The sequence below is a fragment of the Amblyomma americanum genome, chromosome 2, assembly GCF_052857255.1.
Source record: "Amblyomma americanum isolate KBUSLIRL-KWMA chromosome 2, ASM5285725v1, whole genome shotgun sequence".
Lineage (NCBI taxonomy): Eukaryota > Metazoa > Arthropoda > Arachnida > Ixodida > Ixodidae > Amblyomma > Amblyomma americanum.
Genome location: NC_135498.1, coordinates 68,256,367 through 68,269,196, shown reverse-complemented (window position 1 = coordinate 68,269,196; position 12,830 = coordinate 68,256,367). Strand labels below are relative to the sequence as shown.

At 48.4% G+C, this 12,830-nt stretch overlaps 1 protein-coding gene across 5 annotated transcripts in view; it reads left to right on the top strand.

The window, feature by feature from the left end:
• The first annotated feature begins 3,249 nt into the window (after positions 1-3,249).
• The window catches only part of LOC144121372 (uncharacterized), a 40,446-nt gene continuing 30,865 nt past the window's right edge, over positions 3,250-12,830 (top strand). For 4 of the 5 annotated variants that reach the window (XM_077654562.1, XM_077654561.1, XM_077654563.1 and 1 more), the window contains exon 1: positions 6,503-6,826. The gene's annotated coding sequence lies outside the window, so the exon portion shown is untranslated. Of the gene's footprint in view, positions 3,364-6,502; positions 6,827-12,830 lie in introns of those variants that run through there. The other variant, XM_077654565.1, reaches the window with a different exon arrangement.

Genomic DNA, 12,830 nt, shown 5'->3' with positions numbered 1-12,830 from the left:
CGCGTCAGGCAAAGAAGGAACGGTACTGTCTGCGTCACCCTTGTGTAGAGCGCTTGAGCAGTCTGCACCACGCAGTCAAAATTAAAATTAGGTCGCGTTCGAACCCGGGTACTGATCCGGAGTTCCCGGGTTCGAACCCGACCGCGGCGGCAGCGTTTTTATGGAGGAAAAACGCTATGGCGCCCGTGTGCTGTGCGATGTCAGTGCACGTTAAAGATCCCCAGGTGGTCGAAATTATTCCGGAGCCCTCCACTACGGCACCTCTTCTTCTTTTCTTCTTTCACTCCCTCCTTTATCCCTTCCCTTACGGCGCGGTTCAGGTGTACAACGATATATGAGACAGATACTGCGCCATTTCCTTTCCCCCAACACCAATTATTATTATTATTAAAATTGAAAAATGTTTTTTGCGGGAAGGAAATGGCGCAGTATCTGTCTCACATGTCGGCCGACACCTGAACCGCGTCGTAAGGGAAGGGATAAAGGAGGGAGTGAAAGAAGAAAAAGGTGTCGTAGTGGAGGGCTCCGGAATAATTTCGACCACCTAGGGAGAGAGAGAGAGAGAACAACTTTATTAGCCACTTGAGGGTTGGCAGTTAGGGTAGGTGGGCCGAGTGTGGAACCCAGGTGGGGGCGACGTATTGAGCCCACGAGACGAGTGCGAGTTGTGTCTTCTTCTCTGGTCTTGCAAGTATTTGGACCCAACCCTCCGCGGAGGGAGCTGGCAGCAATGTCTGTGGGGGCGGGTTACCCTCTGTGGATCTTTAACGTGCACTGACATCGCACAGCGCACGGGTGCCTTTGCGTTTTTCCTCCATCAAAAAAAAAAATAGCAGACCATGGTTTGCGGACAAATTGCTTATGCCCACCTTGCTTGCAGTGGCTCAACTTCCAGGCAAGCGTAGCCTTTAAAAGCTAGACACTGCGACAAGGTGCCGACTTTTATGCAGGGGAGGACACCGCTCGAGCTCTGTGCACAAGGGTGACGGAGGCTGTACATTGTATGTTTTGTTGAGCACCATTGCGTTTTACTGTGCGCTCTTCTTACTTCGAGCCGGAAGCGCAGTTTCCTGTGAGGTTATTTTGAAGGTTGTTTCGTTTTTGGTTGGAAAGTTATGAAACAAGCGTGAGGTTGTTTGAGCCACGTATTGGAGCGAAGACTTAAGGCGCAAAGACACGAGGACGAACACAGAGACAGGTGAAGGGTGGTGATTTGGGCCTGTTGGTTTATCACAGAAGAGGAAATATGCAGGAAAAAAAAACGCGCGGACGACAGAAGAAAGACATTTGTGACACCCCCCCCCCCCAAAAAAAAAAAACGTGGCCAACGTCGAAGATGCATTAGGGGGACAAGAACAAAGAAAAACAGCCGATCGTCATGATTCCATATATTCACCGCTTTTCACATTATCTCATGAAGATGGCAAACAGCTACGTAAAAGTCAACGTGGTGTTATCTGCCTCCCTTCAAGCTATCGCGCGCATGCGCCATCAGCAAAGAAAGTACGGTTGCACAATGCGACAAGAATCACGTCAATCTCTTTACTGCATGAGTGCAACGCCAATGCCGTGTACGCTGTACCTCTAAGTTGTAGCCGTGAATACAAAGGCCAGAAGGCCAGTGCTAACGGCAGAGCAAGGCAGCATAAGCGAACGGTGAAAATCGGCTATGGCAGCCACATGGCCACTCATTGCAAAAGTTACAAGTGTTCTCCGATGTTTGAAAAAACAGAATTCATAAATAGATGAAAAGAAAGGTTGGTTTGGTTTGGTTTGGTTTATGGGGGTTGAGCGTCCCAAAGCGACTGACTATGAGGGACGCCGTAGTGAAGGGCTCCGGAAATTTCGGCCACTTGGGGTTCTTTAACGTGCACTTACATCGCACAGTACGCGGGCCTCTAGCATTTCGCCTCCATCGAAATGCGACCGCCGCGGCCGGGACCGAACCCGCGTTGTTCCGGTGAGCAGCCGAGCACCATAACCACTGATCCACCGCGATGGCCCGAAAAGATAGATTGGAAAGGGAAATAACTGAAGCATATTAACGCGATATCGTTAAAGGTCCTGTTGCCCAGAAAATGCAGCGTCGACGCTGTCGGCGCTGTCGACGTTGTGAGAGAAAAATTACGAGCATGACTCTGGCATGAGGGTGCCCAGAGAGCAACCTTGGAGCCATATGGGCCACCTGGGTCACGTGACCTTGCGGTGTCATCACAAACTGCCCACCGGATTGTGAGCAAAGTGCCTACCTTGGCAGGTGGCAGTTAAATTATTTGTCGCTCGGGAAGAGCAACCTGTGCTACTCAAGGCCCACCGCTGGGAGCGCCTGCTATATCGCAGTGGGGCATCGCTTGACCGCTGCACTACTGCGCCAAGATGAGTATCAGGGCTCCTAGGGATCTATGAATGTAAAGTATAGAATGACCTTTTGCCCCGCATCTATGCCAATCAACCCATTACGCTATAGCGTCACTTAAGGCGGAGGTTAAGTGTTTCCTCCAATTTTTTTTTTAATCAAGCAAAGAGGCCCGTACGGCGTGAGCGAACAATCCCTGTCATTTTCAGGTCAATAAATTGTTTTTTTGAAAGGATCGTCGCACACGTTTTAAACTCTGCTCATGTTATTTTGCGAGTGCATCATACCATTTTCGTCCTGTTTTGATGCAGCCTTTGTGTATCCCTGCGTGATTTATTAGTGGCGTTTTCTGACAAACTCAGTTGGTATTTGGCGTCAGTCCTGTCTCTGTGTGTTCGTCCTCGTGTTTTCGCGCCCCAGTTTGCATCTGTACAACTATGTCTGCCTCCTAAGTTGCTGCTCTGGGTTTTTTTTTTTTTCATCAATTCTTCGCTCACTGTCAACGACGCCGACGACGATGTCAGATTTTCTGCGACACGAGCTGCTTAACGCTATCCCGTGAATGCGCCCAAAATTACACCTTTTGCGGACTTCTGTGCACGCCTATGATTGCCTAAATCAGAATAGATCTCCGTACGAAATCAACAGGCTGCAGACTGCGGACGTACAACGCACCCAGCGATATCACCAGCGTCCTATCTGTCAATGTCACTTGTAACTATATTACCAGGTGCACTTAACTCCCTGTGTTGCGTATTGATCCTAGAAATCAAAACCACAAAATCCTATACTCCCATATATAGATGCATGCAGCGCCCTTGTCGCGTCCGCTCGGAAGCAAGTTATCCATGCAGTTGCGAACCGGTTTCTGTAACTCGCGAACGTGCATATCGTGTCCGCGTCGCTCAGCGGTTCCGAGATAGGAAGGGAAAGAAAAGTCTGCTTGCGCCGCGTAGGCGGTATGTTCTCTCTCGGAAAAGGGATATTTTCTGAAGGCGTCGAATGAGGTAATGTCCACTATATTTACGTAGCCTACTGTGCAAGTGTTTCTACGAGCAGCTTCGATCAACAGCTTGGCCGAAGTTCCCTATATTCAGCCCGAAAACTGAGCTATTTTCCGATGTTAGTCCCGTTCACCACTCCTAATACAGCGCTTCAAACGCAGCACCGTTGGTGCGACTACGTGCACGGTCGCAATGTCCAGCAGCAAACAGTTGCTTTTCTCGAAATGTTGGAGGCAGTAAAATATTTTAGCCTGCCGTATAACGACTATAGAGCTGTCAGTTATCGCAACTGCCAGCCACGAATGCGCATGCAAAGATGGCTGTCTCGAAAACATTGAATTACCTTCCAACGGCATTCTCATTCCGTCCAGTGCTTCTTTGAAGCACTCTCGTGCTCTGATCGGAGGGCTCAGTCATCAACATATATTTTTCTCTGTCCGCCCGCTTTAAGGAGACGAAATTAAAGTTCTCGTATGAAAGTTCTTGCAGATGTATTCTGTGCTCGAAAATTGCCACTGCTGTATTTGAATGACCTAGCAAAGTAAATTCAGCCCAGCACAGTAACCTTCGAAATAACATGTGAGTCGAGGCTTTTCGGCTTTTCGTAGTAAAAAAAAATTCTTAAAGCCGAGTTTTGAGCACAAGTTTTAGGCGAAGTAGTAGTGATAGTATTTTTTTTAATAAAGAAGAAATGGCCGGCCTTCGTAATATTATAAATGCATGCTTTATTCAGGGCGAACACCTGATCGAGAGCTGAGGTACAGACGGAGGGTAAGGCATGCGCACTCGATTGTGACCAACTACAATTCGAAAGGGAGCAAAGATTTGTTCGATATAAGCGGAATTCGAATTATTGGGAACCTGCTGAATACACCTTATGCTGACGCGGGACTAAAGCATCAGGCAGAATAAACCCGGAGTTCCAATAAAGCCAGTTAGAAATAACGGAAGTCTACTGTACTACCCACTAAGTCGTTTTTTTTTTTCATCAGGACGGATAGGATGATGACTCCTTTTACGCGGTCACATAGAAAAGGGACACAGACAGCTGCTGAGACGCGTGAGACGGCACCGTGTATGATGGCTCCATGAAAAGCTCAGAATAAAAGTGCTGTCAAACAGGTCCTGTGTACACTGGAAGTGTTCAAACGAGGCTTTCGTGCCACACAATTTCTTTAGTCCTGAAAAAGAAAGACTGGAAAGGACACCTAAGCTGCGCCTCACGGGTATTATGCAATAGCGTAAATGGGTTAATGCTGAAAAATATTCATAAAGATTTATTATTGCCCATAAAAATTTATTTGAAAGAATGTCTCATGGCCTCTACTTCCTCGCAGGTGTCTTCCTCGCAAACACTGGCTGGCACCCTCGCCCTACATTTCCTGTTTTGTACAAGCGCGTAGTTGCTAAATTCAAAAGGCGGAACTTGGAATGAATAGGCAAGTTTAACGATATTTGTTCCTAAATACCTAAAGGTTCGAAACTGACCTAGGTTAAGACAGAAATATTGCGGATACAGGTCGGGTCATAAGTTGTCGGAAACAGGTTTAATTGCGCACGGGAAAATTTGTAGGGCCAATAACATTTAGACGGCACTCGCCAAAAAAAAAAAAAGGAGGGGGGGGGGGGGACGTTTTCTTTTAGTAACACGATAAATTCTTGGCTTTAATAGTTCCCGAGTGCCCTAATTTTTAACGTCAATCCTGGCCTCGTTTAAGTTAAGATTAAAACTATTTTGGGTTTACCAAGCTGCATTTCAGTTTTATTAGCATCTCCAGGAAAGCTAAGACGGAGTTTTATAAAAGTTTTTCACCGAACAGCAGGATACCTAGAGCACAACGCACAAGCCAGCCGCCCGCGATCATTTATTTTTGCACTGAACGCGACGTCGTCGCTTAGACACAATTATACTCATGTCCAACAATCTTTGAATAAAATTTTGAATATCGAAAAATTGTAAGCGAGAGTTATGTAAATATTGAAGATGATTCATTCTTACGATGTGTAGCAAAAGATTTCTTTTAAAGGTTTTCCATTGGTCGCATCGAGCAGTTGACACTGCAATAGAAAACCAATGGGGAACTATCTTGACGATAGCAAAAACGTTAACAGAAAAACAAAATACAAGACTGCTGTCGGGTGATCTACGGATATATTGATTGTTATAGTGAAATCTTGCAATATATGAAAAAAGTGCGTTCATAAACTCTTTTCCTTTGAAAACTGTATTTGTGCAGAATTTTTGGGCATGTGTGTATAAGCTGATTGAGTCTCAAACAATATAGATTTATAATCGATGCCCATTTTAATGTGCGTTTAATCGATACAACGTCAGCTGATTACAGCAGCAAGGAAAAATAGTTAAAAGCGATATTCACGTAGTGGGGCACGAGTTCGAGCCTCATAAGGGAGTCATGAAAAATGGGATTATTAGTCCACTAACGTTGCAGTTTAAACGTTTAAGCGCACAGTTTAAGCGCAAAAGTTTAAGCACACAGCCATACGGGGACGGTGAAGACAGGCGACAGTGTGGCAGGTGACAGGTGTGCGCTTAAACTTTCATGGGATTATTAGGTTGTATGACTCAGCAATCAATCAGTCACAAAACCATTGGCCTACCTGATTAGTAGCCTACCTGAGCTATTGGTCACATGAATGACCCCGTGACCTGTTGGTCAACGTGAGCAGTAGGTCATAACCACATATTTGATCACATGGCTGACAAATAGGTGATGTGCTGAAGCATATGTTCTATGGGTCATGCGGCCTCTTTATAGGATGACGTCATTTCATGCCGATGACAACCACGGGATCTCGGGGAGAGGGGTTCTGGTTATAAGAGTGACGCCCTACAAAAATTATTGACAGCCCACAGCTTATACGGTGCAGTTGTCCATCGACCCATACCACAGATAGAACGGTCAAACGAAGGCTGTGTCCTTGGGCCTGAAGAGTGACGATACGTACGGACGAGCAGGCGCGTCTTGTGTGCCCACCTGCCGCGCCATGTCCCGTGCCTAGCTGTCCGAGTCGTTCGAGATACGCGCCGTGCCCTTCGCCGAGATTGCGCCATTTTTGGCAGAAGGGAGTACAGAAACAAGGTCCACCCGTTCAGGCGCAATCAATGGAGCTACCGCGCCTCGTGGTGCACAAGAGTGTTTGCCTCGACCCTCTGCGATTGCCACGGCCGCGTGCGGAAATAACCGGCCCCGGTGGCCGATATATTGACGTAAAGATCGGCCGCCCGCCGAGTGGCCGTCTGACCCACTCGGCGCGGTCTTCGGCCACCGCGGTTGTCCCCTGACCCGATAGCATCGTCGCTGTCATGCGCCTGGCCGCGAGCCTCCCTATGCACACCGTCCCGCGCATGCGGCAGGGCCGAACGCTGCCCGCTCGTGACAAGGACGTTACTTCGAGGTGCCTGTAGTGGCTGGAGCCGCTGCACTAAAGGAGGATTCCTGCAAAGGTAGGCGCTGGAGATTTGTATACACAGTCATCTGACAAAAGTTAACAGATGTGGGTTTCCGAAAAAACATTGTTGCGTTGTCTCGGTACCCATGCAGATAACATATTGTATTCGTTCCATCTTGAGGACCATGGACGTTCTGACATGCTTTCAGGTTTTTCAGCTTGCATGACGACGCAGAAAATTTTCTTTTGTGCATTACATATGTTTGCGCTTCCCGTGAGCGTTTATCGATGGGGTGCGCCCCCCGTCAAAAGTCTTTAGGCCACAGCGTTCACTTGTAGTAGAATGAATGGTCCTTTAATTTCCCCTGTAGCGGAGCATTCAAAGAACGCGTCAAGCATCCAGCTTCTCTACCGCGGGAAGAAGCCTTCTAATAGCATTTCAAGGCCCTGTGGTCTTTAACGGCGCCATCATGCCTCTATAATACAGGCTGAAAGAAAAGCCTGTACCCATACTGCTCACAGCACCGACGCACGTACAGTGTATGGTGTAAATGTCCCGAAGTTTTCCATAAACAAAATTTTCTGCACATCCCACGCTCTCAAATGTTTTTTTTTTAATCCGTGGCTTAAATCCCGGGCTATCCGAAGCGCTCCCCCAAGCACGGCGAAGATGCGGGAACCATGTGTCTTGATTAAGCCTGCTCTTCCCTCCGGGGGCTTTCGCATGGCGAATGCAACTTGTGGTGTGTCATATCACATATCAGCTTGACACGAGGCGATGCTTCAGCATTTGAATCCGGGGCATTGTGCGTGCGGCATTTATATCTGCTTCCTGCTGCATAGAGATGTACGCACGCGGGCGATGTGCCGGGCTTCCGCGGTAACTTTGTCGGCACAATAGTTGACGTAGCAAAATTATTTTATATTTTTTTCTCCCGAACGCAAAAGCGTATACGAACGCTCATATCACGGCCGCCTGCTTTTACTCGCCTATCAACAGCATGCGTCCCCCGATGGCCGTAGTATGAAACAAGCGATATCTGTGCGTCTGTCTGGGCGATCCCGACCTACGGCGCTGTCGATCGAGTGGGAAAACCTGATGCCGGCTTTTCGCTACACGGACACGCTTGTGGGCCTGTATTTACTATGAAAAAGCTCTCCTTACCTTATCGAACTTATCGAACACACAAACGAGGGGCGTTCGGTAAGTTTTGCATCCTGAGCTGTGTATTCTATTAAATAATAGTAGATATTCTGTTGAAATGAAGGTTTAGAATGTACTCTTGTCCGGGAGCACATTATTTTTCTGTGGGTCACCATGAGAGGAAACTCACTTAAGCTACCTGTGCAATGGTCTCCGATTGTTGAATAATGAGTGCGACTGTTGACACTAATCGAAGCATGCTATATGGTCCATTACTGGAGGAGGTGGTCCTATTTGATAATTCATTTCTTGCGCGTTCTTATTCTGCAAAAGGAGAAAAAAAAAAACGGTTCCAGTATGGCTTTCCCAAAGAGAACTTCTCACTCTCAGGGGTGATCAGCACGTTCCGAACTCCACGCACCTCTCTCTCTTTAAAATATCCAGTGTTGATGACCTCTTCGATGGACGCGCAGGTCTACACACATTTCCCTTGCTCAGGCTTACACTGGATCTTGCTGTTCTTGGCTAGCCGATGAACGCCAAGGTGTTCAGTTACGACCCTTACGCTGTTTTGCTCCAAGCTGATACCACTCATATGCTGCTGCTATCTTCGTAATACTCCCGGTCTCTCATCGCAGAGCGAAAATGCGGCAGCGATTATAATACCGCGCACAATATAAAAACTAATTAGAGGACATGATCACGGATTATTGCCGCTGTGACGTCACAACCCTTTTATGGCGTTGAACGTCCCAAAGCGAGAGAGAGAGAGAGAGATAAAACATTTATTATTTCATTGAAGTGTTCTACGAGTCAGGTAGGCGGACTCCTCAGTTCAGGACTCCGGTGGCTTGGGTGGATGCCTGGACCAGTCTGATGATGCGACACTGGTCCTCCAGCTGGTCAGGGCTGCCTCCCACTGCTCGTATGATGTCTGTAATGTATTTAGGTGAGGTGGTTTTTGGGGACAATTCCAGGAAATGTGAAACAGCGTAGGCTTATCGCCGCACCATGGACAGAAGGGGCGGTATTTGGAAGGGTGAATGAAGCTGTACAAGTACAGGTTAGGGAAGGTAGTCGTTTGTATTTGCCTAAAAAATGTGGCTTCTTCTGTGGTGAGTTTAATATGGGGAGGGGGATATATTCTACGATCTAATCTAAGCATCTCCAGCCGTTCTCCATAGTTTGATGGTAGAGGGGTGAGGTACGGGCAAGGATCCGCTCGGTTTGTTAGCCCACGAGCTAGATCGTTTGCCGCCTCGTTGCCTTCAAGACCTGAATGGCCCGGGGTCCAAGTAATGTTATGGGGGCGATGAAGTGTAGGTGAGAGGCCCGACGGTATGAGTAGAGCCGCTGTCATTTTTGGGACTCTCCCCGTAATGTAATATCGACAGGCTCGCTTCGAGTCAGTTATTATGTGAGCTGATTTGTCCGCCAGATCACAATGCCTTATGGCAAGGGCGATGGCGGAGGCTTCCGCCGCGGTAGCGACTTAGGCTATGAGGGATGCCGTATAGAGGGCTCCGGAAATTTGTACCATCTGGGGTTCTTTTCGTGCACTGACACTACACAGCACACGGGCCTCTGGCATTTCGCCTCCATCGAAACGCGACCGCCGCCGCCGGGATCGAACCCGCGTCTTTCGGATGGGGGTGAAAACTTTTATTGGCTATAGAGGGGACAAAAATTATTGTGGGACTATAAAAAGAACGAAAAATAAAGTGTCCCTGCCCGTGCCACTAAGCATAACAGGCTACTTACTATACAGGGGACATGAGGTGTGCTTGGTTCAGCCCATGCATATAAAACCGGTCCTTACAAGCACTAGGTGGAGGTTCCTAGTTTGGGACCCCAGTGGCGGTGGCCGCCGCCCGGGCGCGCCCGACTAAGGCTTGTTGGGCCTGCAAGTCGTGGCAGCCAAGCAGGGTCGCCTCCCAGTCCTCCCGGGTTGGGTTGGGGATGGGGGGGAATAGCCGGGTTGGAGGGGCAGGCCCACACCATGTCATAGGTGCAGTAATAGTAGTAAGTGGTTTTTATTAAAATAATGATAAAAAGGAACGAAAAGATCTTTGCGAGCCCCGGCAACTGCCATTGAAACTGAAGCACCTGAGCTGGGGCAGCGGAAATAAAAGATAGCAGGCAGAATGGAGAAATGAAATGAAGGAGGTGAGGGGACAGGAAGAGAGGATAGAGAGAGAAGTAATATATACAAACTATTTACACAAAAATAAATGTGTCCAGGTTGCGCGCGTGATTAGTTCATGATGGAGCAATAAGAACACGCGCCCAGCACTATGTTGACTACAGTTAACTGGAGTGGGGCGTCCAGTTGTTAATCGTCCAAGGTAGAACTCGCGGAGCGTTCGGTCACTGCGTGTAACTACCTGGCGCAGAACAGACGGGACGTCAAGCCCGTCTGTTCGAGGAACGCACAGAGGCTCATAGGTGTCCGAAGACAACGCTCTACAGTGCGGGCACCTGCCGCTAAAGGAGGGGCCAAATGTTTTAGGGATGCCGGGCACAGCGATGTATTGGTGAGAAGGCGGAGAAGGAGCCGCTCATTCGCCTTCTGGAGGCCTTTACATGGGCGGGGGTTAAGGCGATGACTATCTTGATAGTAGGTTGTGACATTTTGAAGGTATAGACAGGATTAAAATCGCGTTCCTGATCCGGTGGGTCAGCAACCGAGCACCATAGCCACTGAGCCACCGCTGCGGCTTTAAGAATACATGTAGCACGCGAGAGTGACTACAATTAAAAATGCAAAGGGACAGCACAAACGCTGGTTCTCAATTTGTAACAAGCAGCTATGAACAAACTAGCCCAATAAAAAGTGTCACAAACTGCAATAAGCACTAGTCCATGTCAGTCGTGTTTCTTGCCCATGTATGCTTTCCGCCGCACGTTCAAGATACGCTAATAATGCCAGCAGGGAAGGCCAGCTTTTGGGGGAAAAGATACAGCAGCTTAGCTGAAATTCAAGCCACTTATAGCGAGCAATGTCAACAAACCAATACCAGCGAGTCAGTCTTGTGGTGGTGTGACCTGCGAGTACAGACAATGACGAGCCAGATTAAAATGGGTAGAATAGTATCAGTGGAGAGAGCGAGGGAGATAAGATAACGGAAAGGAGGAAGAGACTAAGGTGAATGAGATAAGGATCTCGTTTTACACGCCACGCTCTTGTCCCTGAGAGGCGGGAACACGGTGGACAGGAAGACACGAATGGAAGTTGGCACTCGACCAGCAGTGGGAGGACATAGAGGTTCAGGAGGCTCAGTGAACGGTCGCAGTACCGTTGTTCACGCATGGTCGGGGAGAGAACAACGTGCAGCGGCAAAGATAACAGAGAATTTCACTGAGACACTTCAAACGAGCGTCCTCGTGAGAAATTAGCCAAGACGATATCGCGCCCCGTGCGGTTTTGCTGGAAAACACGCAACGACGGCACGCAGTGGTCAGCGAAGAGAGATAACATAGTGTGTTGGCGTGCGCCGATAGGATGCCAATAGCAACAAGCGCCGATATCTAAGAAATACCGATTACGGGGCCTCGGTACAATGCTTGCAAAAGGCAAACGCAACTCCTGCGTGAAAATGAAGAGTGATTTTGACTTTGAAGAGTGCTTTCTGACGCACTGTGATATGCGGGTACAAGCGACGTGAAAGGGAATACCTTTTGACGTTCAATAACATCTTTTGTTTGGTTATGCATAGAGTTTGGTTTTGTATGTTCTCTCCCTCTATATTGGCTTCTTGAGTTTCTTGTTTTTGATGTGTCCTCGCATCAGGTTATAAGCGGTTTTTTCCAGATAATAAATCAGTTGGTAGTTGGCGCCCGTTCTGTGTATTACGTGTTCTCGCCCTTGTTTTCATGTGCCGTTGTATTCCTTTAGCTATGTTTCTGCACGAACTAGCTGAAACCAAAGTCTTGGTGAAAGTCTTATTGCAAAGAAGCATGCGTCGAAAAAATTATGCTTGCAAAAAAAAAAAACACGCTTTTCAAAAACTACACTTTACGCAGCAGTCGTGGAATGCATGGCAATGAGTACGACCCTTTAATATTTCTTCGACCAGTACGCTTCGTATAAAGTCGATAGGCTAAGAATAAAGGGATCGCACAATGCAGCGCGTGAGCGGAGCGAAGAAATCGAAGTCCGACGTCAGCGGGAGCCCGTTTGCAGCACTGAGTCTGTACAGCGCTGTCGTGTTCGTGCGACTGCACTTCGGCACGTGCGTTGTGTCCAAAACCGTGCAGACTTCGGTCAGATGGCGCTTTATTCTGTCCGCAGAGCGTAGCTCGAGCGCTCTGGACATACCTGCGATGAGTTCTAGGTGATCGAACGAAGCTCATTGCAGAAAACTTGACTTAACCGAGGAAGGAAAGTTCGATGTACGTGGATAGAACGCGTTTCACAACGGACACTGCCACAACCACTTCACAAAGCGGTGATCATCAACTCCTGAGCCATCCTCGCTTCAAATTTTATGATAAGATGCGTTTAACGTCTCGAAGCAGGACACGGGCTACGGGGGATGCAATAATGCAATATAGGGGAGGGCTCCGGATTAATTTAGACCACCTCGGTTGCTATGGATACGCTGGCATCGCACAGCACACGGACGCTTTTTGCGCCTCGCCTCCACCGAAATGCGGCCGCCGCTTCGCGATTCGATCACACGAGCTTGGGTTGAGCAGCGAGACGACAGAGCCATTATAAGTCATCGCGGAGAGTGTGCGATTCAAACCGAGTTCAGCGGTGCCTGGTGCGCTCGGCTACTGATCCGGAGTTCCCGGGTTCGAACCCGACCGCGGCGGCTGCGTTTTTATGGAGGAAAAACGCTAGGGCGCCCGTGTGCTGTGCGATGTCAGTGCACGTTAAAGATCCCCAGGTGGTCGAAATTATTCCGGAGCC